The sequence below is a fragment of the Pleurodeles waltl genome, chromosome 11 (genome assembly GCF_031143425.1).
Source record: "Pleurodeles waltl isolate 20211129_DDA chromosome 11, aPleWal1.hap1.20221129, whole genome shotgun sequence".
Taxonomy (NCBI): Eukaryota; Metazoa; Chordata; class Amphibia; order Caudata; family Salamandridae; genus Pleurodeles; species Pleurodeles waltl.
This window is the reverse complement of record NC_090450.1, coordinates 182,648,408-182,674,736: the sequence shown is the minus strand read 5'-3', so window position 1 is coordinate 182,674,736 and position 26,329 is coordinate 182,648,408.

Genomic DNA, 26,329 nt, shown 5'->3' with positions numbered 1-26,329 from the left:
TCTTGTGCGAATGACACCACACGGTTTGCATGGGCACGGCCATCTTGATTATTGCTTTTTTATGGTGCTGGGTCCTACTTTTATCCCTTATTAATCTCTTACACCCTACACTTATAAAACATATTTATCCCTAACTTTTATTTATCTTATTTTTTGTCTTTGTGTTTTTGTATTTTATGTTTTTTCATATTGTTTTGTGTCTTTTTGTGACTTTTGTACTTTAAAAAATGTTTTTAGTTCCTTCCTTTTTCCTTTCTTCTGTTTTCCCCCAGAGTGTCCAGCGCCATTGCAGAGCAGGGGAACTCAGCGTCAGCAGCCCCCCCAAACAAGCAGCTTTCTTTCTGCAGCGGTGCCCTAAAAGGGTGCAGCCTCACACTAATTCTTCTGAGGTGGGGGTGGCAGCATTAGGTTTTATGTGCAGCATCACCTCTCCTCCACCCTGGCAGCAGGCAGCAGGCCTGGAAGTGGGTACGGCCTCCTGGAGTGCCGGCAATGTTGGAAAAGGGTGCACTGGGCTGTGCACCGCAGCTCTGGGGGCACCCAGCAATAGCTCATGCATGAGTGGGCTGACATCCTAGATCAGGAGATGGATCTGCTTGACCTGTTAGGCATGGAGGTTGCGGGACTCAGTGAGTAATAATTAATTATTAGTGGTGTTCTATGCTAATATTTTTTTCCCAAATAGCAAGCGTGCTGTTCACACTCAGGTAAGTTAACTTCATGTTACAAATATTATGTGATTGTCATCTAGACAGGTGCTCGGCAATAACTAATCATACTTGTTGCCATTTATGAAGTAATGCAGAGACTCCTCCTGTGCCCTGTCCTGTCACCAAGATAGTGATAGTTATTAGTATCAGTGAGTTAGCACGTTCTCTCACTTCTCAGTGCCTTTATTTTTTGTAGCTCGTGCTGTGCTAAGGAATTTCCCAGTGTTGTGTAGATAGTAGTATGCATGCATGCATCCATCTATGCATTAAAAAATGCAGACTGAGTTGACCCGTGAAAGGATGTTGGGAGATTGAGAATTCGATGAGCATCAAAAATCATGCATTGCAATTTATTAGTAATTCCAATTTGTAGTTTAGGAAATTTTGAATAGGGTTACGAAATTTGGAATAGGATGGTCCACAGTACTAGTACCATACAGGTGCTCTGATTTAGAAAATTTCAGTGTTACTGCGTTTGCCTTTTCCTGTCCAAAATATTTTTGGAGAGATGACTATTAACTGTACCACTAATCATTTTTCTTTTTTTCTTTATTTCGTACATCATTCAGCATCCAGGAGCAAGAAGAGGGCTGATCATGCGGGTGAGGGAGCTGGAGGTGCGCCCTCCACAATTGCCGGAGCAGATGGCTCTGCTGGTCCCAGTAAGTCCTCCTGTTGTTAATATTAATATTTATTTCCCTAACTTTTACCGCTTCCCATTTAGAATTATTTTTTACCTTTTTTACTCTGTCTCCTATTTTTTTGCAATTCCTCTTCGATTTATCTGTTTCCTAAATTCTTCTTATCCCTGCATTATCCTATTTACTTATTTTCTATAGTTCAGGTTTCAGTGTTTCACTCCAAACTGTCTGTCTGTACTAGTCTGTTTGTAGCTTCCTTTCCTCTGCTCTCTCAGTAAGCTTTCCCTCTCCCCTTATATATCTTGTGTACTGGCGGTCCGGTAAGACTCAGTGAACCCATATACTTACTTTGTAGACTGCATTCCAAAGTAAGGTATTCTATGCATGTTTATTGATAAAGGTTTATTTTTCTTGTCCAGGTTCAATCAGTAAAAAAATGCTGTGTATGTATAATATTATTATTATAGTATACCAGCAGTCGATGACCATGCACCATGCTTGGAAGTATGAGAAGGACAGCACCACTACATTTGCCAACCAAGACCATATGACCTTCATTGACCAATTCTTGCACCCTTTTCTTTCTCTTCAAAAACTCTGATTCATCAGTAGCTCTGCCCCTCCATTACAAAAGGTTTGTGTTTGGCTTGACAACCTGGCTTTTCAAAAGTTGCCAACCAGCAAAATGCCCTCCTGTTATTTTGATAGAAGTTAAGCCTGTAACCGAAATTTAGTGATGTATAGTGGTTGTATTTTGCTATAAAAAAACAATATGCGGAGGCGGATTTGGCATCTAAAATGTGTAATGTATTATTCTAGCCACATCGACCATGAGTGCCGGGGCCAGCAGCGACCGCACCAGCACAGACGCAACAGTGTCAACAGCCGAATGGGGAGCCTCAGCGGCGGCAATGGTTGTCAATGGTAAGTCATACTACTTGCTTATTAACAATTAGTAATATAGTCACTGAAAGGGTGTACCAGTGTTGTTGTCTTACTCGTGAACACCCGGCATGGAAAGAGAACGATGGGTGAAATATAATATGAGTGAAAGGATGTGTGGGTGAAATGGGGCATAATAATCATACAGATGGTCGATTGGATGCATGGGTGGGTGAAGGATGGATAAAAGAGTTTACGGGTGAGACAATGCCTGCCTAGGGGGTCGAAAGGGTATGGGTGAAAGGATGCCTGCCTGGATGGGTGAAAGAAATCCTTAGGTAGGTTGGATCTTGAATGATTGAATGGGTCAAAGGATGCATTGGTGGGTATTGGGTAAATGGATGTTGGTGAAAGGTTTATTGAGAGCCATGTTTGGAATTTGGATGGTTTTCAATGATGATAGACCATATGAGAGAATGTAATGCTTAAATGGTCTGTATCAAAGCCAAGGGTGAAGAATAAGAAAACTAGAAGAACAATGCAATGATGAATGGATAAATGCTTGTAATGAAGAAACAAGGGAGCTCTTCTGGATAGGGGCGTTCTTTTCACCTACTTTACTTGCTTGGAATGTTTTTTTCAAAGGTTTGGTGCAAAGGGTTGCAGTGGTATTTCTGACGATTCCCTTGGCTCACAGTATTTTTCAAGTGAGGCAGACTTTATTTTCAACATTTTCAATGCATGGCAATGCAAAAACAGGGTGTGTTTCCCTTCCCTCCCAGTGCCTGCTCACTTAGTCACTTCCCAGTACTTCACTCCTTTCATCTTTCATAAGTTCTGTCCCAGCCTTCCAAAACATTTGAAAAATCCATTCTTTGCTTGCACCACTTTTTTCTAGCCAGCCAAGTGATCTATTTCGTTATGGCTTCAATAACAGATTTACATCTGTTCAAATGTTTCCCTTTCAACATTTGCCAACCACAGTGACTCACACTATTAGGCAAACCTTAGGCACATGATGATGATCAGTTAAGCATCTACTCTACCTACTGTGATGCTTTTAATTGTGTTTGACCAATGACTTTGTGTTTCACCACTGCACATATTAGTTGCTCAATGTTCACCAGTAGCACATTGTATGTTGTGTTCAGTTTAGCTGCTTATTGGCTTTGACATGGCATTAGACATTACATTCTGTATTCAGTTCAGCTGCCTATTGGCTTTGACATGGCATTAGCCATTACTTTCTGTATTCAGTTTAGCCGCCTATTGGCTTTGACAAGGCATTAGCCATTACTTTCTGTATGCAGTTTAGCCGCCTATTGGCTTTGACATGGTGTTAGACATTACATTTTGCATTCAGCTCAGCTGCCTATTGGCTTTGACATGATATTAGACATTACATTTCATATTTGGGTTAGCTGCCTATTGGCTTTGACATGACATTAGCAGTTTAGCTGCCTATTGGCTTTGACATGACATTAGACAGTACATTCTGTATTTAGGTTAGCTGCCTATTGGCTTTAACGTGGAGTTAGACATTGCAGTTGAAACATCGCAGGTGTCTGTATTCTTACAAGCTGTGTTTTTCCACAAGATGGACCAAGCTGTTTTCTTCACACCAGACCTTAGCTGATAAGAGCACGTAGATTTTGTGTTTACCTCACAATCCAGTCTGAGAGCGGAATGGCTCAGAGAAGTGGCCATTCTCCAAGGCCGTTCAAATCTCACACTGAGTTTGCTTTTAAGGATGACTCTGGGCTACAGTGAGTTGGATTGGAATCTGCTTGACTTCAGGCTGGAGCTAGACGTCAGTTGCCAGCCTCCCGTTTGGGTAGATAATCTCTTTCTCACAGTTGACCGGAGTCATCAACTTGCAGACCCCAGAAAGATGAAGCTGAATATATAGGCCCTGCCGCCTTGCCCATACGGTAATGAATTTGACTTTTATGCTTTGCTTTGATACTATAAACATATATATTTGCTGTGTACATTGTAACTGAGAAGTACTGTGATATATTTTGCTTTCATTGCTGCAACTACGTGTGCTTGAAATCTACTAATTTTGTCTCTCAAGAACTTGTGGTTGGGGGAGAATTAACAACAATAAAGGTCTTCTTTGAACTCAGAAGTGCATTCCAGAGAGGTTCTGTAAGCTCCGATAGGAGATATGTAGGAAAGCAGAACACCTACCCAGCATAATCCCCTCTAACTTATCCTGCAGTATAGTAAGTTAAGTTTACTTTCCTTACTGCCAAGCAGATGTATTATTTTGTTGGTAAAAAGTAATTATTACAAAGTGTGGTGGAGGAGGGTGAGGACAGGGAGTAAAGTGGGTCTAGGTAAGTGCCTTGACATTTGCGGATGGGATAGTCTGTGACGAACGTGTCAAATGCAATCTAAGTATTCCGTTCCTTAATTCTTTCCCTGTACTGCAGTACATCGCCTTTCCCATCATCTATTTATGTCAGACAGGATGTCTGCATGATTGATTTTATTATAGTATGTGGCGTGTATCATTCTTAGTATTCATCATCCTTGTAGTCAGGGTAGAATTGAAAGGCATTTTGAAGAAGAGCAGGGCCATTGGAATAAGATATTTGTCTACTACAGCTGTCCCAGATGCAGACAATAATACGTATGGATAGGGCGCCAGCTGAGCTAGCATGCCTCTATTAACTTAGCACAACATGAGAGAGAAGAATACTTGTACTCCATAGTGCATAATTGCTGTGACTCTAACCACATCAAGATCGAATTGCTTGTGGTGACCAGCAAATGTATTGCCATTGTGCCACTGCATGATTTTAAATAAGTGTTTTGCAGAGAGCATTGTTTGCAATTTGTCTTTTTTCTTTCTCGATATAGCTGTTCCTGCTGGTCCACCTTCAAGGCCAGAAATAGCAACCTGACTGTTGCAGCAGAAGCCGGAGGCCATCAGGGCTGAATATCAGTGGTCCTAGAGGAGGAGGCAGCAGTGGCAGCTGCCACTGACCAGGGCTCTAGCCAGCCCCCAGTACCTCCAGCCTCTCAGTCTCAACATCAGCACTGCAGTTCACTGGCAGCCGCCAATGCATCACTTCTGCCCCTCTCCTCAGACAGTAATTTTCAATGTTGCGTCCTGCAAAGGCTGGCGTGGATAAAAGCCAGACAGGCACGCATGGAGGGTCTCCTTAAATAACTCATGGCCCGCGGTTAGTACCCTCTTCTGCCCTTTTTTTAACCTTTGTTTTGGTGGGTGGGACTTGTTGTGGGTGGAGAGCGTGGGAATGTGCATTTTGGGACCAGGACTGTTGGACTTTTATTTTATCAAGGACAGTTAAGGTTTTTTTGGACATTGGTTGGGGACAGGGAGATTTGTTTGGGGAGCGGGGTGGGCCAGCTGTGGGTGGAAGGGGTAAGTGTATATTCTTCTTGTTAGGATTAAAAAATATATATTTAATTTTATGTATGCCTCAAATCTTTGCGGCTGCCTTTTAGTGCAGAGTGTTTTTAAAATCTGCGGATAGTTAATAAAAATTAGTTATGCAGTTAGGCACCTTTGTCCTACTACTCGCCTAGTCTCTGCACTACAGTCTGCAACTATATTGACCCATAAGGAGTAGAGGGGATTTGCCATTGCCTATTATAGTGCATAAGACTAAATCACAGCTTGGGGGAAGAGGGTAAGGCATCTGATGAATTGATGGGAAAAGGGATTTAGGGAAAAGTGTGATAAAAAGACAAATGCTACACAAATGCAATATTCATCTGGGCATTGATCAGAAGCCTGTTGTGGGAGGAATAGAAAGAAATTAGTATGACACAGTTAACTTAAATAGATTGCAAACATTCTGTCAGCCCCAGAGAGACCCAGGTTATTATATATCTAAATGTTCTGTCACCTCGGTTTGCAAAGTAGTAAATGCAGATATTGTTGGAGTGAAGCAAACACATACAGTTCTAAAAAAAGATAATTAAAAGAAAAATGATACTAGTCTGTATTGCCAAATTGGGTGTTGCATCTGCATTCTTCTTGGATTTCCCTGTCAATCTTGAGTGCCTGCTTGGCTGAAGCAGTCCAATAAGGTAAGCATGAGTGTTATGGTGCTTTTGTCTTCTGTGCAGGAGCAACGAAGCCCTGCAGATTGTAACATAGAAATTATTTTAATGACTTTATAGAATCAAGAGGGACAGAATGGAATGTAAGATTCATGAGGAGTAGTTTACCCAGAAGACTCAGAGGAGACCAAGCAAGAGCATAGTTCTGTGCAATCATTGATTTTATGACTGGTGTGTGATCAATTAAGTGAGAGCAATAACAATAACCAACAATCACAGACAAGTGGCTGCATGTATATCGGGATGATCAAACTAGAAACTGTCATCATCATCATCATCATAATAACATTTAGCCTAGGGCACATGCATAATGTGAAGATGTGACATCATTCATCACATGTTTTTCTCCTCCAGTTACCTACAACAACAGGTCCCCACCCAACCACATAGTTTCAAATTTGAGCCAACCAGCACACACACACCCCAGGATTGCATTTCCCAAATCAAGTAATCAACACGCTTTTAACCAGTCCACAGAGTTGAGTAGGCCTCTTAGTCTTATCATCATGTTGATTTCCATGAAGTTGATAGCTTCCTTCTTCTGGCAGTTGTTGAAGTTGTCAATTCATGATCTGAGTCCTTTTATCATCCTCCTGACTCTGATTAAAGATTATGTCCAACTCCATACTGACTCCTCCTGAGAGTCCCAGGCCTGAGAGTCACATAATCCCTAGCCAATTGAAATAGTGTGACCTGATGAGCATTGCTGCATTTAACAACAAGAGAATCATTGAGTAGTTTTTTATATAGACTAGATGTGTGTTTGTGAGCTAAATGTGTCATGGTCTGCACGTCTCTTACCGCCGTAAGCTGCAGTACTTGGGAACGCCTGGTTTCTTACTGGTTCTGGACTGCTCAAGATAAGGGTCACCCTTTCTAGTAGCCACGGTGCTGCAGACTAGAAAAATGCCAAGGCAGACCGTACCCTTCAGAAGGAGTCCCTGAGGAAAAACCCAAGTAATGGGAAAAAACCTCTGTCATAGGAACTCCTGACAAAGAGGAAAAAACGATTTAAAAAGGCAAAAAAAATAGAAGACAATTATTCAGGGAAGAAGCAGGAGTGCGTAGAAAGCTGGAAACAGAAGCGAGGATCACCACCAAGTCAGAAGTATTTGCAACGCAAGGAAGGAAGGAACTGCAGTGCTTATATACCATGAAACAGGAAGTGACAAAACAGGAAGAACGTATGACACCATCTTGGATTGAGAAAGACCACATAGAAGTGAATGAGAAAAAAGACCAAGTAGAAAAGGAAAAGGAAAAAAGCATGCTAGGAGGAGAAACACCAAGGAAGAAGAGAATATGGAAGACTAAGAAGAACAGAGAAATGAAGACAGAAGAAAAAAAGAAAGAAAAAAGAGAAAGGACCCAAGGAGGTAAGTGGAAGGGAAAGTCAGGGAGGCTGCCAAGGGCTGCGGCACGACCCGGAGCACAAAATGTGCCTCCTGGGCGCACTGCACCAAGAAACACCAAATGAGCACCAAAAACGGGCCAAAGCGGTTTTGGCGTCCTGAAAAGGGGGCTGCCGGCCCGACTGCGGACCAAAAAAGGGACGCTGCCATAGTCCGCGTGTCAAAAAATGGACTGGTCAGGTCTTTGAGGAATGTGAACCAGAAAACAAAGCAGTGTGAAACCTGCAAACAAATCTTGATAACTGTCAAAGGGGAAAGAATAACATCACCTTCAGGAAAAAAGTGATCACCCATTAGGCCACCAACATAGTAAATCAATCACAAACACAACCAAGCATAATAATGATAGTTAAACAATAAACATCCATTCTCACGATCTGCCACCACAGGAATCATCCCACCATGGAATCAATGATCACTCATATCACTTGGTGCATAGCATTATTTACCTGTTCCAGTCAAGCATGGTGGTACATTGCTAATCATCTTTGATTCACGAAACAAAACACACCTTGCCCAGTAAGTTGTAAATAACTTATTTGGGGCAGTCCTGCTAGGGGATAAATAAAAAGGATTGTCATGGGATGGAGGAAGACATTGTCTCGCCAATGTCCTTGAAGGGATTTTGTGGGTGGGGGCTTCTTCATTGCACTCTGCTCTAACTCCAGTCCAGCCATACATGTGTCTAAAACGGTGGTGACTTATTAGTCAGTGAGACACAAACAAACAAAATAATAATGTTCCTCCAGCTAGCTATATCCTTTTTTTTCTCAAAGCCGTTTGTCAATAGAAACAAGAAAGTTCAATGGTTGCCAGGTGTACTCAGTAGTCAGGGAAGTATAGTTTGTCCTCAAACTCAGGTAGTTCGCCCAGACGTTGGTCAGCTAACACACTATCATGACCTAAGTCTGACCAATCACCCTCATCCACCTCCTGTTGTGCTTCATGTATGCTGTAATTCAGGGGCATAAAGTGCTGATTAATTTTGATCATGTAGTAAAACAAAGATGGAGAAGGAGGTTGTGGGGCTGAGTCTGTCCTCCTAATACCCTATATAACATCACAAAAAAGACTCAGCCGAAAGAAACACCACAGAATGGACAGGGAAAAGAAGATTTTCCTGGTATAAAAACCCTCCCCCACCCGGGTTACCCCTTGGTGGCATACTTCATTATTCAGTTTCTTCCCATTCCGCTATGGAGCAGAGCATGCTACGAACAACGAAATACATGGGAGCACTATTGTGGTTTCATCAATGTGAATCATAACAGGGATAGGAGTGATGGGGTCTTTAGTGAATTAAAAATACCTGACTCTGAGTGGTTCCAATGAATTAGTAGATCTCACAGTGGTGGTATGATTAAAAAGGGGACTTTGGAAGTGGGGTATGTCATGTACCATACTTCCTGGTCTACATGAGTCGGAGTCTTACTCCTAGACTCCTCTTCAGGACCAAGGTTGACTCCCTGATGTCACTCCTTGTTTGACTACCACTAATGAAAGCATTAATATTCCATGCTATGTGGTATGGTGTAATACACCTAACTAAAGTGGTATCTTAAGATAATACCTGATGATTATGATGTGCATCTGTAATACCTGTGGAAATGAAAGAACAATAGTTATCATAGCCCTCATACATGTTGGGCTGCTTTGTATATTGTTTGTGGTATGGTGCCACCTGTTTGCAAACTGCACCCCACTCTTGGAGAAAGGCATTTGTGAATATCAATTTACTCTCACAGTAGACAATACAAGACATACTACATTATAAAAACATTTAATCACGTGAAGCACACCAAAAACGCACAAGTGGTGCATGTGTAACCTACTCGATAGTATTTGGATTCTAGTATCATGAATCCTCCGGGAGGGGAGTGTGCTTGTAGTCACCCTCTAAAGATTGGGCAGTGTTTTAGACTTGTCTCATATTTCAGTATCCATGACAAGTTGTAGAAAAGGTAAATGGCACTTACTTCCTCCAAGCAACACTCTTGCACAGTACCTAATGCTCACCTCCCTGGGGTCTAAAAATACTCATACTCACACTGGAGCCGAGTTTAAGTGGACTGCAGTCTCCATGTCTCAGAGTGCTGCCAGTGCAGTGGCATGCAGCACTAGACTGCTGACTCTAAAAACTGGCGGCCTCCCATGGACCGAAGGAGGTATGCAGGAGCCCATAGAATAGGTGTCCCTTATCAATGCCTGTTATGGCACGGAAGTCGAGGGGGCACTTAATGGCTTACAATGGCAAAAACGTGAATTCTTTTAAGTGGTAAAAATAACATGAGTACCAGAGACTATAATAATAACTATATAATGAAGGATTACTCCTTTTCAATGATGACAGTATCTATGTGAGTGACAATACTCCTATTTATATTTCTTCTGAAGGCACTATAGTATTTGAATGAAATAATGTAAAAAAACACCTTGCTGTACTACCTAGGTGTGCCTGTCACAGCCGGAGGTATGCCACTGAGTGATGGTTACTGTGATGTTAATGCTTCATCATCTGCCTCCAGGGGATATATTTATTGAGGCCTATTTGATATGTGCATAATTTATAGACCCACTGTTGTTCTCTTTTAAACAGTACTTGCAGTTAATCTCTTTATGATGCTCTAGGATATCCCACTGGTAATCCTCCACAGTGTGTGCTTTTTCTTTCTAGTGAGTGGACATTGTTGTAGTAGCACATCCACACCTCAGGTTACTACAATGTTCACAGATGCAAGTCTTAACTTTGCAGGTGGTCATCCCTACATAATGTAAGTTGCATGGGCAAGTGCTCATGTATACTACTCTCTGGGTGTTACAATTGGAGAAGTCTCTGATGTCCCATGTTGTATTGTCATTAAAGGTTACCCGTTTAGTAACCTTTGTTAGATAGCTCTCACTATAATTCCCACATGGATAATATCCTTTGGGGGGTGATAGGTAATTGATACCATCCAGTTTCTTACAGAAATGGCATGGACGGGTATGCACAAGCATGTCTCTAAGACTTTTCCCTGGTTTATGTGAAGACATGGGTTTGGGGATATTCAATGAGACACTGTTATGGCTATGCCAATGTTTGTAGATGATCTTGCTTACTTGAATGGAGGCTGTATTAAATGTTGTAATACATATTGGTCTTTCCGCTTTCTCCTTTTAAGGAGGGCAGACTAGGAGGGCTTCCCTTGTGTTATTGTGAGCTCATTTCATGGCTTGATTGATTATTTTTGGGGGGTATTTCCTTGCCTCCAGTTTCAATGCTAGATTCTTGGCTTGTTTTTTTGTAATCTGATCTCTTTCAGCAGTTCCTTCTCAGTCTGAGAATTGTCCAAACGGAAGGTTCTCTCTCAAATGGCGGGGATAGGCACTATCGAACAGAAGTTGATCATGGTGAAACTCTCAACATTTTGGGGAAAGAGACTGGTCCTTCGCTCTGTGACAACTGCACCAGTTGCACTGAACACACGGTCAGCAGACACCCTAGCCAGATACGTTATTGCAGCCTGCTGAGCACTGTCCTTTGGCACCTCTTCCAATACTAATACACCAATGGGTTTTGATCCAGATAGACCTCTGTTGGGTAATCCAGGCAAGCAGGGACCATCTTCTCATTAGTCATTGGTGCTCCAGCTTGCTCGACCTCTTTTGACTTCGCCTCTGCAGCGAACTTAAGCGCTGCCTTTAGAAACCAGACAAATGCAGATTTTGGGGCTGTTGCTCCTGTTCCTGTTGTTGTTTCTGGTGTTGGCTTTGGCTGCTGTGAGCCAACAGCACTGTCTGCAGGGTTTATGGAAGTTGTAGGCTGCACCCCAGAACTTCTGCCATGAGTGAGCCCCTAATTCCAGCCATTCTTTTTCTAGGTCTCTGCCTTGCTTAGCAATCCACCTGTTGTAGGTTGAAGCATCCCCGCCTGAAAAAGGAATGGAAGTGGCCAGTAATTGTTTGTACCATTTGGTCAAGAACTGTGACACAGATGTAATGTTTAGATGACACAATGTCTCTTTGCAGCCTTGTATTAACAGATAAGCGAAGTATTAAACTCTCCACCAACTCCTGTGCATTTGTATTTTCATCCACACCTACATACGTTTCAGATACCTTCTTTAGCTGTTTCTGCAGTATATGCAACAATGGGATAGCTTGGCCAATGGTACAGTCTTCAGGTGTGAAATTTTCAAAAGGAAGCAGCATCTCTGTTAGGCATTTGACCAGGCCCAATTGGTCAATCTCGATCATGCTTTTCACAGTTGCATCCCATCTTTGCATGACATATTCATGGATCGCTCTGTACTGCTTAAACAGACCTTGCAACATGTAATAAGTTGAATTCTAACAAGTTGCCACCTCCTGTATGAGTGCTTTAACTGGCATTCCGTTATCATGCTGGATCATCCTCAACAGCTTCCGAACCTTCCTTTTTACTCCTTGCCTCTCCTGGCATGTCTCAAACTGAGGTGGCATTCAAATGAAGCCTTGATCATCAGAAGGGGAGCTTGAAGAAGAAGATGGCAGAGATCTGGATCTTGTGAAAGAGGGGCTTCTTCAACTATCTCAGCATGAAGCTCAATAGCCTGATGTGCTCCTACTGTGGGAGGAGCTACTATTTCAGGATGCGGCTGTTGTTGTCCACTGAACTGAGTTTCCTGCAACAATTTGGTACTACTTTGATTAAGAGATAAGCCTAATTCAACATCACTGTTCATCGGTGTTGCCGTGATTAGAGAGACTGCCTCTGTGCTAGACATGGACTTTGGCCTAGTTTGGGGTGGAGCGGCTGATGCCGGAGTGCTGCTCACAGCTTGATTCCCAGAGGGCAGGGCGGCAGGGACATGTTTTTGTCCGAAAATGGTCTGGGGCGACATACAAGTGGTGGGAAGCTCCTTCTTATCACTGGCCACTTTCTTGGTAGAACCTTTCTTTGGGGTCATCTTGAAGCTTTCATTTGGCAGTAGCTTCACAAGATGAAGCGATGTCTGTGTCATGAGTGTGGTCACACGTCATGTCGTGCACAGACCTTATGTCTGGCAGTACTGTGGGGGATGTCTCTTTCTCTTTGTGTACCTAAAAGCAAACATTCAAGAAGAACATCAGTGACACATGGTATTGTTGCAGTTGAATTAGTAGTAGAAAAAGTATAATTTAGCAGTTACTTAAATTATAAATAATTAACAGTACAGTGTACCCATTTGTAAAACCACACCAACATTAACTTTCATCATCATGTGCACTCAGGAAAGATAAGAACTAGCAACAACTACTACATACAGATGTAACTGTTAGCTTTATGTGCATCAAGGTAGCATGTTGCATTCATGGAGGTGCTATTGACAATGGAATAATCCTGGAATAATGTTATGCAGCTGTGCGCCTATGGTAGACAAGGGGCCAATGGGGAAAATTGAAAACAAAATGGAATAACATTTTTCTAAAATTAAGATAAATAAAATAAAATGTGTGAAACTATTATCAAAAAAATAATACAAATTAAAAAAATACTATTGCTGATGTACTAGTGGAGGGGGGCTACCATAAAAAACACTCGGATTTGGGAGGCAACGAGTGGTGCAGGTGAAAAATGCAAAAAAAGTATATTGTATAATATAAAACACAGTTCATGCAGAATATTTAGTAACGAGCATTGAGCTACTAGGCCTCAAACATGACACACAAAATGGCCACCAGCCACATGGTCAAACAGCAACAACCAGCAAGGAGGCATGGCCACAACAAATAGCAAATGCAAGGCCTAAATGCACACTGGCTGCCTACAGGAAAGGCCTACCAGCCTCATGGAAGGTGAATGGAAATAATAAAACACATATAGGACTATAATTGACTATACGAAAAAGGGCCCCTAGCCACATGGCATGGGGAACAAGACAAATTGTGGCTTATGGCAAACACTCTCACACACTGGCCAGACAAAGGAGGCATTGGTAACACAGGGGAAAAATCAGCATTGACATCAATTCCAAAAATGAAAATTAAATGGGCTAAAAAGCACGTTTTACATCAACAACACACATTATACAAAGGCATCAAATATATTACCCTACAATACATTGTTTGCAGAAAAAAAATTGAAATACCACTAAAGAACATTTTTTAATTAATGAATCAAATGCCATCAATGGTTTAAATGAGGTTTCATTTGAACAGACACCACAAACAGTTATTTTATCATGCACCCATGTCAAGTACTGGGCCTACGGATGGAAGACCTATTTCATTATCAGACTAGGCCACATAGCGAATTAAAGGAATATTGCAAATTTATTACAAAACATGGAGAAAATTTACTGAAATGTGAAACATTTTTCCTTTAAAAAAGAAAAATTACAATTAAAACAATAACTAGACCCCCACTGAAAATGCAGGCCACCCACCACAATACATTTTAAAAATGAAATAAAAGTGCAGATAAATCCGGGTGCATGCCCTCTAACAAACAAACAAGTTGTAAAACTCCATTATACAAGTGTTTTTGAACTTACTTGTAAAATTTCAATACAACAAAGTCCTTAAATCCCATGATACATCCAGGAGAAAAAAAGAGTGATCCTTCTAGCTCGAACTCCAAGTGAAGAGTGAACAGAGATGGACAAAACACTGGGAGGAGCCTGCTGGACAGGAGCAGGAAGTTGAAGTCTCCGGGGTACTCCCTCTTGTTGAAAAAAAAATGAAATTAAAAAAGTACTCTTCACAAAAAAAAAACAATGTGATCGGTCCATTAGAGAAGGTTTTTAACTCAAAATTGTTTTTTTGAGGAGATTCAGCTGCTTGAGTTTCTCCCGGATGCAGCTGCAGTCAATCGCGCTCACTCGCGCTTGCCTACGTCACAAAGGAAAGCACCGGAAACCACTGGTGCAGCTGCAAAATCTCACACAAACTCGCAGCGGGTAGAAAATCTCAGTTGCACTCGCAAGTGCCCAGCACGTCTTTCGCCGTGCTTCCCACGCATGCAAAATGACATCAAGTGCGCGCCAATCGGAAAAAAGCGCTCCTACGTTGTGGAGTGCGGAATCTATTGGTAACTATGCGTTCTCCTTGGAACACAGGGTTGCCGAATTCTGCAAACTCTGCGTGCACCAGGCCAGACAATATTTCTATCACAAAATGGCCACTGTGTATATGCGTGCATATTGCTTCCAAGTTTTCTTCGTTAGTGATTGGTCATGGCGGGCATCTCGAGTACCATATTAAGTGCTGTACCTACTGTCTGTGCCTCCATGTGGGATTACTTTGCAGTATGATATCTCTTTCAGCCACTCTGCTTTACTGATTAGTCGTTACCTGGCTCAGCATGCTTTATCAGCATCAAGAATGTTATCCGCATCCAGATGGCCAGCTGTCAGATTTTTTAAACCTACGTTGCAGGAAAATGAGAAGAGTTTCATGTCACTAATGTAAAGTAAAATGAATAGCAGAAAAGCTGCAGCAAGGCAAGCTCTTAAAACAAAAGTCCATATCTACTGCAGGCCCTGCTTGCAACCAACAAGACCTTCTTTCCAGCATCACAGAACAGAAGGAGAAGCACAGGGCACAGAAAGAGTTCTTGCACTTCGTGGAAGATCAGGTGAACTTAAACCTGCTTTTGAATGGAAAATGAGGTGAATAGTCTGGGTTTACCATGAGCTGTGACATTGGTTGTAGACTCTCTAATTAAAAATCTTTGGGGCAGATTAAAGGAAAGTGGTGCTGCACCCAGTGCAGCACCACTTTCCTTGCACCCCTTAGTGCCCCCCTACCACCACCATGTGTGCACCCTAGCTAAGATATGGCACACCATGGCGCAGGGTGGGGGGCAATAGCGTCAACATTTTTTACACTATTGATGTACTGTTCAGGGTTAGCGCCAAAATGTTGGCGTTAACCCTTAACAATACACAGGGGCCCATTGTAAACAATGGTGTGCCCCCTTTTAATGCCTGCTTTGAGCAGGCGTTAAAGGTGCAGAAAAACAGGGAACACCCCTGGTTCAGGCATACTGTCGCACAAAGGGTCACAGAGTGGCACAACTTTGTAAATATGGCACGGGAAAAGGGCCAACGTAGAGCCACTTTAGCATAAAAAAAATGATGCTAAGGTGTTACTAAAGTGGCGCTAGGCACTCCTAAATCTGGGCCTTCCTTTTCCTGCTAATTTGACTCTGCATGTACGTCAAAGCTGTGGAAATGCACGATTCCAAACATCTTGCACACCATACTAGTATTCTAGACTTTCCAAGACCTAAACTTCACACCCATTCTCCAATTCACTGTGCTCCCCCTCTACCTTAGCAAACCACCCACACCCTCAACCAGGTTGAGCAGTCTGTCCATGTGCGCCATAGAGCCCACTTCAGAGCATCCCATCTTTTATTTTATCTCTGCAGCTCAAACAACCGGGATGAGAATATTGTCAGTCGCAGTGTCCAGCGAGTGTGCAACCTATTCTCTTCCCACCGTATGGTGTAGTCTCCATCAGCAGCAGCGCAAGTAACACAAAATAAAGAGTGTACTTATCAAAAATAGCCCAGTCCTTTTGGCATTGCTAATGTTAGTTTTAACGTGATATATATTTTCGTGAAGATCAATTTGCTGATCACTTGACTGAACTCAGATACAATTACATGCCTTGTTTTCATAAAACTGAAACAGATTACAAACCTTTTTGTTAAAAAAAAAAGTTAGGGATAGTGGATATATGTGATACAGAACATTCCACATTACCGTTTAAGGATATTGCAAGTCATAAAGGGGTTACATGACCATATATAGGAATGAGGCTGAAGGGCAAGTTCCTTCATAAGATCATTGCATTTCAAAGTGACTTCCAAAATTCTTTTAATATACATTGTATATTTTATTCCTGCCAAAACATGGATAGACCATCAGTGTTCCCTCAAATATCATAAATCATCGATTCCTTGTTTCTTAAAAGGAAAGAGATAGTATAGCTGAAATGAAGATGCATAATACGTTCTGTGGAAACAAACACATCAATATGCAGCTAGCAATTTATTACAAAATCCTATTTTAAGCAGTTAAATGTAAGTCACTTAAAAAAGGGCTGTATTTGATTAAATTGTACAATGAAGAGAAATACACACATTCATGAAGTGAATGTCATAATCTTAAAATATACAATGGCATACGTGCATCCTTACTTGCTAAAAATGTTTAATTTTCAGAAAAAAGTAGGTCAGAATAACTGAAAAGCTAATCCTCTCTTTCATTGCTGCGATAGCCATTGTAATTCAGGTCCCTTACTTTCCTTTCACACAATGCTTGTCTCTGGCAGAAGCCACTGCGACTCCACGCCTCAAATGTAAAATATATGTAAGAATAGCCATTAAATTTTCTTAAATACAAGTATTTTCTTAGTATCATTGGTTAGTACTAAACTACAATAAGGAAATCAGAAACATGTTTTTAAAGGTAAATTTGGGAGTTATACGTGTTATATCCAGAATTATCACCAGGACTGCAATAGTACTGATGGTACCGAAACACGTTTGGTAATAATGATAGCATAGTAGCTATTTAGATTTGCTGCACCCAGTAATTGCGAGGAACTGTAAGGAGCACACAGCAGGGACCTGCTAATAGGTGGGTAAGATACCCAGTAAAGGCTCTACTTTTACCAAACTGCTCTGATTTTGTAGAAAGCTGAATGAAAAGCTTTTCTTAAGAAACAATCAGCAACAATGACACAATGTATAGGCGTAACATTGTTAATGATATAAAAGTAATGAAACATGAATTACAATTTAAGACTAAAACGTCATTAGCTTAAGGTTCTAGTCTTACTTTAGTTTCTGTTAGTTGTTATCAAGCAAGGAAATCTTAATAGAACACTTATCTTGGTTACGCCTGGCCTGCAATACACGCATATCTTCTACAATGCACCCTGTTCTGGAAACACTTAGGGCCTGTGGTGCAATGACAGCTATGAGTGAAGCTTTCTTGTGCTGAAACTTCACCAATCACTTCGGAATCTCCCTGCTGTGAATACTGAAATGGTCTACAGGTGCACATTTATTTTGCTTGATTGGTGAATGTATTGTTGTTTATTCTTGGGGCATATTTTTGTCACTGCCCATAATTGTTGTTTGTGTTGTTTATTTTACAGTTACTTGAAGCCTGACTTGCTCTGACATAGTTGTATCCCAATAAATAAATAGATACAAAATTAAGAGATGTTCTTCATGAGTTAATGATGAGACGGGCATGGGGTGGAGGGGTGGGGATTGAGGTGGTGGTTAATGAAAGTTCAAAAGAACTCCATTTATGTATTTCACTATAACAAAGTACGTCACTTTTCTAATGAGTTACTGTATGCCTCAGTATCACAGGCACTGACGGATGGAAATCAATCACCCAAACAAAAAATAAAGCTTGCACCTCAGAGTGAGATTTAGGAACCTGGTAAAATGAGTGGAATTGTATTGGCAATGCAAGATAAAATTAGTCCTTTAAAGAAGTGAAGACCGACGACTAACCATTAAAATCAATGGACAAGGCAAATGAGGGCTTTTTCAACAATTTACATAGGTATATGAGGAAATGCAACCTTTGGATTGGCAGGAACTGGCTTTCCATTATTTAAAGGAGAAATAAAAGACATGGATAACTTTTACAATGATCTGAAGGCCTGCCATTGTGTGTGGTTACAGAACTGCTGGCCCAGATGGATTGTTGAAGAAAATTGGAAGGTGCTTGAGCAACAGATAACTCTCTGCTCTCAGGATCATTCATCTAGGCTCTCACCAACCTCACAGAAGAAATCTCTGATTATCCTTAATTGCCAAATCTGTAAAGGAGTGAACATCTCACAGAGTGTACATCAACCTCTGTCTTTGTTGAATATTGATAGTAAGGGTCAATCAAGAATATTACCATGCAGATTGGATAAATATCTATTGTGATGTTGTACATGTTTTATGACAGAACCTTTTTGGCTCCAAATGGACTCCATAGCCTTGTGATGTAATTGCTACAATAAAATGTAATGAAAACCTGGTTTACAATGTTCCAGTCGATAGCTGCACGCAAAAGACATGATTCACAAGCCTGTACGTGGGGTAGTCATTGGCGGGGTACTCAGGCCGGGGAAGATAGCAAAACTGGCGATGAGATAGGGGATAAGTAACCTGAAGAAAGACAGTGATCTCCCAGAGAGTTTGCCTTGTGCCTTCGTTGAAGTGCTGAGTCAATGGTGGCATATGTGGAGTCAAAGTGCAACTCCAGCAGGTGTGAAGCATTTGAAGTTAAAGAAAACTTCACTGAGAAATCTATGCACCGTTGGTAAAGAAACTACGACCAAGGCCATACTTAAAGGGTACCGCACTGCCACACAAGATAATATTATACATTTTACAGAGCATTAATGCTGAAGGCAGATAAAACCAGGCTTACAAAGTGCAGTCAAATATATTCATAATTTGCCAAAGAATGCTGCAAAGAGAAGCACTAGAAATCTGCTACTGTCAAATATTTGCAAAATTTACTGAAGCGCTGGCTTACAGAACAAGCCAGAAAGAAGCATACTTTGCTTACACTTACTACAGTCTTGATAAGTGGAGCATTAGGACTTCAGCACCAGTCAGGGAGAGCCAGGAGAAGAATTCTGGGGTTGTGCTTACTGAGCTGTCCGATACCTGAAGCAGCACACCAAGATAGCTGCCAGGTGGTGGCTGAGAACAACTCCAGAGATCTCCACAAGGGACGGGGATCCGATGAAGACCAAGAAGAAGGTCAAAACCCCAAAGACTGTCCTGGATGACCTAGAGGCCGATCCATTGCTGGGCCTCGGTGATGATGCAGATTCTAATGGACAGTTGGCAGTATCTGAAAGAGATTCACCCTCAAAGACAGCCATTCCCATAAACAGTTACAATGCTGCTGCCTTCCTCAAACTACCACCACCTTTCAATACTGTCAAAAGACAAAATATTAACAATAGAAGGACTGCTTAGGTAGAGACATTTGAGGATTTCATTGATGCACTTGAAGAGACTGATAATAGAAAAATTAACAAGTATCTCAAAAATCTTGCTGGTGATGGTGTGAAAGTGTAGTGTAGCCATTTTTATGTAGCTTTTGCGCGCTTGCTTCAGGTGTTAGGCCTTTGTACGCTTTGCACTAGATGCATTTTATTTCTTTGCTCGCAGTATCGAGCCTTTGTGCACTTTGCTCTAGAGGCATTTTATTCAGCCTTGTACTGTTATTTTTTAATAACCAGTTCTACGGTCTTGTTTTATTCTTTATATCACACTGTTTAGCCTACTTCAGCATCAGAGTTTTCAATAACACATTCTCGCTCACTCTGTGCTTCAGTCAAGGATTCAGGGGGTCATTCCGACCCTGGCGGTCCATGACCGCCAGGGCCGGGGACCACGGAAGCACCGCCAACAGGCTGGCGGTGCTTCCAGGGCCATTCTGACCGCGGCGGTAAAGCCGCTGTCAGAAAAGGGCAACCAGCGGTTTCCCGCCGGTTTACCCCTGGCCCAAGGAATCCGCCATGGCGGCGCTGCTTGCAGCACCGCCATGGGGATTCCGACCCCCTTCCCGCCATCCTGGTCCTGGCGGTAAATACCGCCTGGAACAGGATGGCGGGAACGGGTGTCGTGGGGCCCCTGGGCGTAGGACGTTTTGTTACCACATCGACATGATAGTTATAAAAAACACTTCCTTGTCCTAATACAAGGAGAGAGGGAGATTCCGACCAGGGAACCACAACTATACACTGACTGCCCTGTTGCAGATGCAGATCCAGATCACAGGCCTTTGCTCAGGTATGAGGGTTGATGTCTTCCCAGGGAATCTGAAAGGCAATCTTAGAGCTTAACATGCTGTGCTCGAAATAGAACAAAACTAGAGGGAACGTAGTTTATTAACACTATGATAGCGTTATTCCTATGTTTCACTCTCTTGGTTACTATTTTAATCCTACTGTGTTGTATGGTTCTGGTTATTGCGGCTCACGCCTTATTATCTAGAATGCAGTCATTTTATTAAATCAATCTATAAAACTTAAACTGTTTCTGTCATTTGTATATGAGATCATACTGTAAATGAGAGAGCTGGTTGGGACCTGAGCGACCACGACTTCCCTGTCATGCGCTCGGCTGCCAAATCATCCCTTCCCCTTGGGAGAGATGAGGCACTGCTAGTTGACCCCTTCTTAGTGGATCAGACTTAGTCCCCCACACCAGAAACGACTCTGACACAGAGAAATCCAGGAGTCTCATTTAGGATAATGAGAGCCAACGCGACAAAAGAAGTTATAAAGAAAATGTCAAAAACCGATGGAGAAGTCAAGAACTATCAGATTAAAAGCGCTTTGAATCTCAAATTCAATCCAGTACCAAACGTGGATTATGAAATATACATTTTCAGTCAAGAAAGTCAAAGAGTTGTTGAAACCATCAATTAATTTGTGGAAAGACAAGATGCACTCATCAAACACTGTAAGCTCAATTAATTTAATGACGAAAAAGCCTTGCATCTTACAGTTATAGATGGATGCTTGTCAGAAGATGAATGCTGAGAGAAAATCTTAGTCTCGGCCAAGTGTTGATGACTGCCAGAGCTGAGGAGTATTTTGAAAGACAAGCTGCTTGCATGGAGGCCAAAGGTGCCCAGATCAGTCATGACTGTGAAAAGTAAGCCAAAGCAAAAGATTGAAAGTCACAAAGTGATGTCTACACGTAAAAAGAAGTTATGCTTTAAATGTGAATTTTCACACAAACGTGAATGTCCACCATTGGACTTATATGTAAGGGTTGTGGGAAAGAGAAGCATTTTGTTATGTGTACATGCCCAAAAGGTCAAGCAGTGACATAAGTTGAGGCAAATTGATATTAAATGAAGTTGATCATCATCTAAAACAATTCTCCTGTTTCAATATCAAGGGAAAGCGAATGATTGAGCCATGTCAATGTTTACCTCAGAGAAACGTCCACATTTAGGACTGGCTGTCTGTGAAGAAAAATGTCAGTCAAAGAAAAGTGGACATGTCAAAGCAATAAAATTATATGAATACTGTCTAAACAATACATTGAAAATAAATAGTTGCTCAATACCTTTCATTATCAACAGTTGTGCATCGATATACTTAATGCCTGAGGAGAAATACAATGAACTATCTCTATTACCATGGTTTATGCCATTGAAAACCAAAGTGTACACATGGGCTGCATCATCGCGCATAGGGAGTAAAGGTTAATTTGTACCAACAGTGAAACATAAGAAAACTATGGTATCCAGGTTCTTCAATCTATAGTGTCAAGTGCCTGTTTACTCTGCTTCAAGATAGCTGCTGATATGGGAGTGATCTCTGTGAATTACAATCTGAATGCTCATCATGAAACAGTGAGTCAATTTCCTTAATCTTTTTATGGTTAGGAAAACTTAAGCCTAAAAAAGTAAAACTGCATATTAATGAGTATGTCCACCTTATTGCTCAGACATAGACAAATAGCTTTTCATTCACAAGAAGCTGTTGAAAAAGAACTTGAATAATTACGTAATCATGACATTATTGAGCATTGCACTGGTTCAACACCATCAGTTTGTCCCTTATTAGTAGTGCCCAAAAACGGCAGTGAAGGAGCTACACGCATCTGGGTTGACATGCGTCAGGCAAACAAGGCAATTGATCGAGAATGACATCCAGGTCCACACATTGCTGATATGATAATGCAATTGAATGGTGCAAAGGACTTCTCTCACCTTGATTTAAATAAAGGTAATCATAACTTGGAACACTGCAGTAAACACCGCACCGCCTGTGGTGGCGTTAACATCCGCCAACAGATGTGCGGTCCGCACTGCCAAATAATGAACCAACTGAAACACAGGCATCCTGAAAACCACTCACTGCCAGAAGAGGAGTGCCGACCACGACAGCAGAGCCCCCCCCGCAGGCCGACGGAAAGGCCCTACCTGCCCATCAAATAATGAAGCACTAGACCGCCGTCAGTTCTGGGGTGGGATCCACCGCCACGCAAAGCTAGGCGGAAACGAGCCAAATATATAGGAAACACTCACCAGAGGCTCACACAAGACGCCGAAGCAGACATGGATAGAGAGATGCAGATCATGCCAGTCCTGCTCCTTGCCATATACCTCCATGACCGAGACCACCGACGAAGACGACGACGGTAAGTACCGCAACCTACGAAATAAGGGAAGAAAGGGCACAGTTACATACCCACCCACTCCACCCACCCTGCAACGCTCCCATAACCCTTCACAGCAACACAAGCCATACACCCTACAACAAGAGGTACTTACCCGACACAAGGCAAATCCAACCTGCCCAAAGTACATACATGTGCCCAACACCCCCAAACAATGAAACAAGAGACCACAGATCCAGAGTGTGCCTCTAACAACACAGGCCACACATTAACCTTTATTATGCTCACTGAGCAACCGAAGTGCATAGAAGGCCAATGGCCAGTCCATAAGAAATTAAGTCTGATGGGCCACAATGGCCCCAACTTGACTCCCACAAGTGCTACGGTACTCCATCTCAGAGGGGCAACAATGGGGCATCCAGGAATCTCAGGGAAAAGGGGCAGTGGGTGGAGGGGTGGGGATTTATGACGGGGGCTTAGATTTTCGTATGGCAGGTGGAGGGGGTTTAGTTTTGCCCTTGGAAGTTGGGGGAGTGGGCTTGGACCGGGGGTGGCAGATGAACCTGGTTCAGCACGGGGCTTCTTCCTCTCTGGGGAAGGGGCACGGGAATGTGAAGGTTGGGCAGGGGCGGGCTGTGATGTGGGAGGAGTGGACAGGGCAAGGAGGTGAGCACATTTAGGGATAAGTCAGGGTGGGCCAGTGGGTTGGAATAGGTCGACACAGGAGAGGAAATGTTTCTTTGGTGCAATTGGGGTGGACCTGGAGGAAGGCGTGGGAGTGGAGGTAGAGGAAGTGGTCGTAAGAGGTGTAGGTGTGCGTGATGTGGGTGCAGGTGACTGGACAGTGTGCTGAGGTGTGGTGGAACGTGTGATGGGTGTGTGTTTTGGTGTGTTTGACTGTCTTGGGAGGGGGGGTGGACACACTGGGACAAGACAGGCTGCCAGTGTAAATGGATGTTGTCTGGGTGTCTGCAAGTCTGTTGAGTGTGCTGCATGTGTCAACTAAAGTCATTGGTGAGTGCAGTTGTGGTGTCTGGGGTGCATGAATGGATGTGTGCTATTGTGGTGACTGCAGAAATAGTGTCAGCAACATTGAATGAGGGTGCAGTGCCTGGGGTGTGCATGTACTGGGGACAGACAGGGAGGCAGAAGAGGTGAATACACTGGGGGAAGTGGATGTTGGTGTGTGTGCATGTGGATGTTGGCTGTGTGTATGCTTGTGATGGGAGGTGTGGTGCTTGTGTTTTGAAGTGTGCTTCTTGTGTGTTGAGGTGTGTGCCTGCGTGTCAGATTGTGTGCTTTAGATGGGTGAAGGGAGTGGGGTGCTGCAAGGGGTAGAGGTGGTTAGAGGGGGGGGCGGAATGATCAGGGACACTGGCTGCCATCCAAGAGGAGGCCAGAGCCTGAAAAGATCTCTGAAGGCCAGACACAGGACTGTGAATGCCATCCAGATAGGCATTGGTCTGCTGCATCTCTGATGCTAGCCCCTGGATGGCATTGACGATGGTTGTCTGCCCTACAGAGATGGTTCGCAGGAGGTCAATAGCCTCCTCCGTGAGGGCAGCAGGGCCGACTGGGGCAGGGGAGGAGGTGCCTGGGGCAAAGGAGACGCCCACCCTTTTGGGTGAGTCGGCACGGGCAACTCGGTGGGGAGCAACTGGGAGGGCGGTGATGGTATGAGGGTGGCAGAAGATGACACAGTAAGGGTGGGCCCACTGGGGTCGGCCACCACCAGGGAGCTCCCATTGGAGGAGGTATCAGAGTCACTACCTCCAGTGGTAGTTGCCTCCCCGTGGTACTCCCCGCGCCCTCCAACCCACTGGTCCCCTTGGCGTCAGATGACTCTGCCTCTGAAGATCCATGGGCCGCTGCATCCCCACTCGCCAGTGCCTCAGCTCCTTCACCAGATGATGCTGATGTACACAGACAACACAAGAGAACAGGGATGGGGAGACAAAACAGGAGAGAAATTGTAAATAGCTGAATTGAGGTACATTAGTGGTTCACACATACACCCACCCAGAAAAACCTCCAAAAGGCAGCAAGCACCTAGCACTATACACATGGCTATGCCCCTGACTAGTGGTCAGAACCCTGCTCTACAGCCATTCCCCAACTAACTTTAGGACCTGACGTATTGGAGACCTGACCAAAACACCCCTAATCCATTATGTGGATGGACATCAGTCATAGTCCCTGCAACTAGACATCATTAATACGAATGCACACACACACATCCATCAAGGGTCCAAAATATGGTATGTGTACTCACCCCCTTGTGACTGCTGTGCAGCCTTCAAGCACTCATCCAGGTCCGGGTACGCCACCGCCAGGATGCGTTGCATAAGGGGCGTCAGTGCCCGACGGGCACCCCTTCCCCATTGGGAGGACTTCCCCAGCTGGGCCTCGCAGATCTTTCGCGCCCAGCACCACAGGTCCTCCACCTCTTCCTGCAGTGGGTGCTCCACCAGTTGTAGACCCCCAGGGTCCACACCTCCTTGGCAATGGCATGCCAAAGTCCCCTCTTCTGGTGGGCCCTTACCTATAAGGGACATACAGAAAAGTAACACTGAGGTCAGACACTGCCCAATCATATACAGCTGGCTATACATCCACTATGGGACGGACAGCTCAAACCGCTTAACAGCACACACACATGCAGCATGTCAAGAACCCTGGACCATCCTGTGTCACAAGTGCACACATGTATGCAGCCAACACCCACCACTACACACATCCATGGCCCCCAATCCTCCTACACACCTGTACCTCTGGCCATCCGTAGAGCTTGGCGTACAGGGCCAGGATCCCGTCCACGAGCCTCTCCAATTCCTCTTGGGTGAGGGCCGGGGTCCTTTCCCCTGCAACACATGCCATTTTCATGACCAGAGGCAGGACACAGCAGTACACTCAGTGGAGTACCTGCATGCATGAGATCAGGGAGTCAAGTGAAGTTGGGGTGATGAATTTGCGTACGCACCGCGGCGGTGTGCACCGTCAACGCCGGTGGCGATCATGATACGCTAAGAATCCCCATTGACGTCCATGTTAACCAATGAATTTACGCACAGCAGTAAACACCCCCTTACCCTAGTACATCAACCGCTAGCAGTATGAGGTCACTTCCACAACAACAGTTCTGGATTACAGGGGGCAGACATTTTGGTCTTAACTAAGCATTTGCAAAACTCTCATCTGCACACTGCAGGCCCTATTGTCCCCTAAAAACCCGTAGGCATGTAACAATAAACATTACCTCACCAGACCAGCCCTGATATATCACTGTGGTCATGTTGCTGTTATGTCACACACACTATGCATTAATGTCGTCGACAATCATGCCAGCAGTGCTGAATGTGAAACAATGTGTGAAGATGTATGTGTGTTCCTCACACGTGTTTTCAACTCATCCTAGGTAGAGACCCTTGTGGCAAGGAAGGGCCCCATTGGTGTACA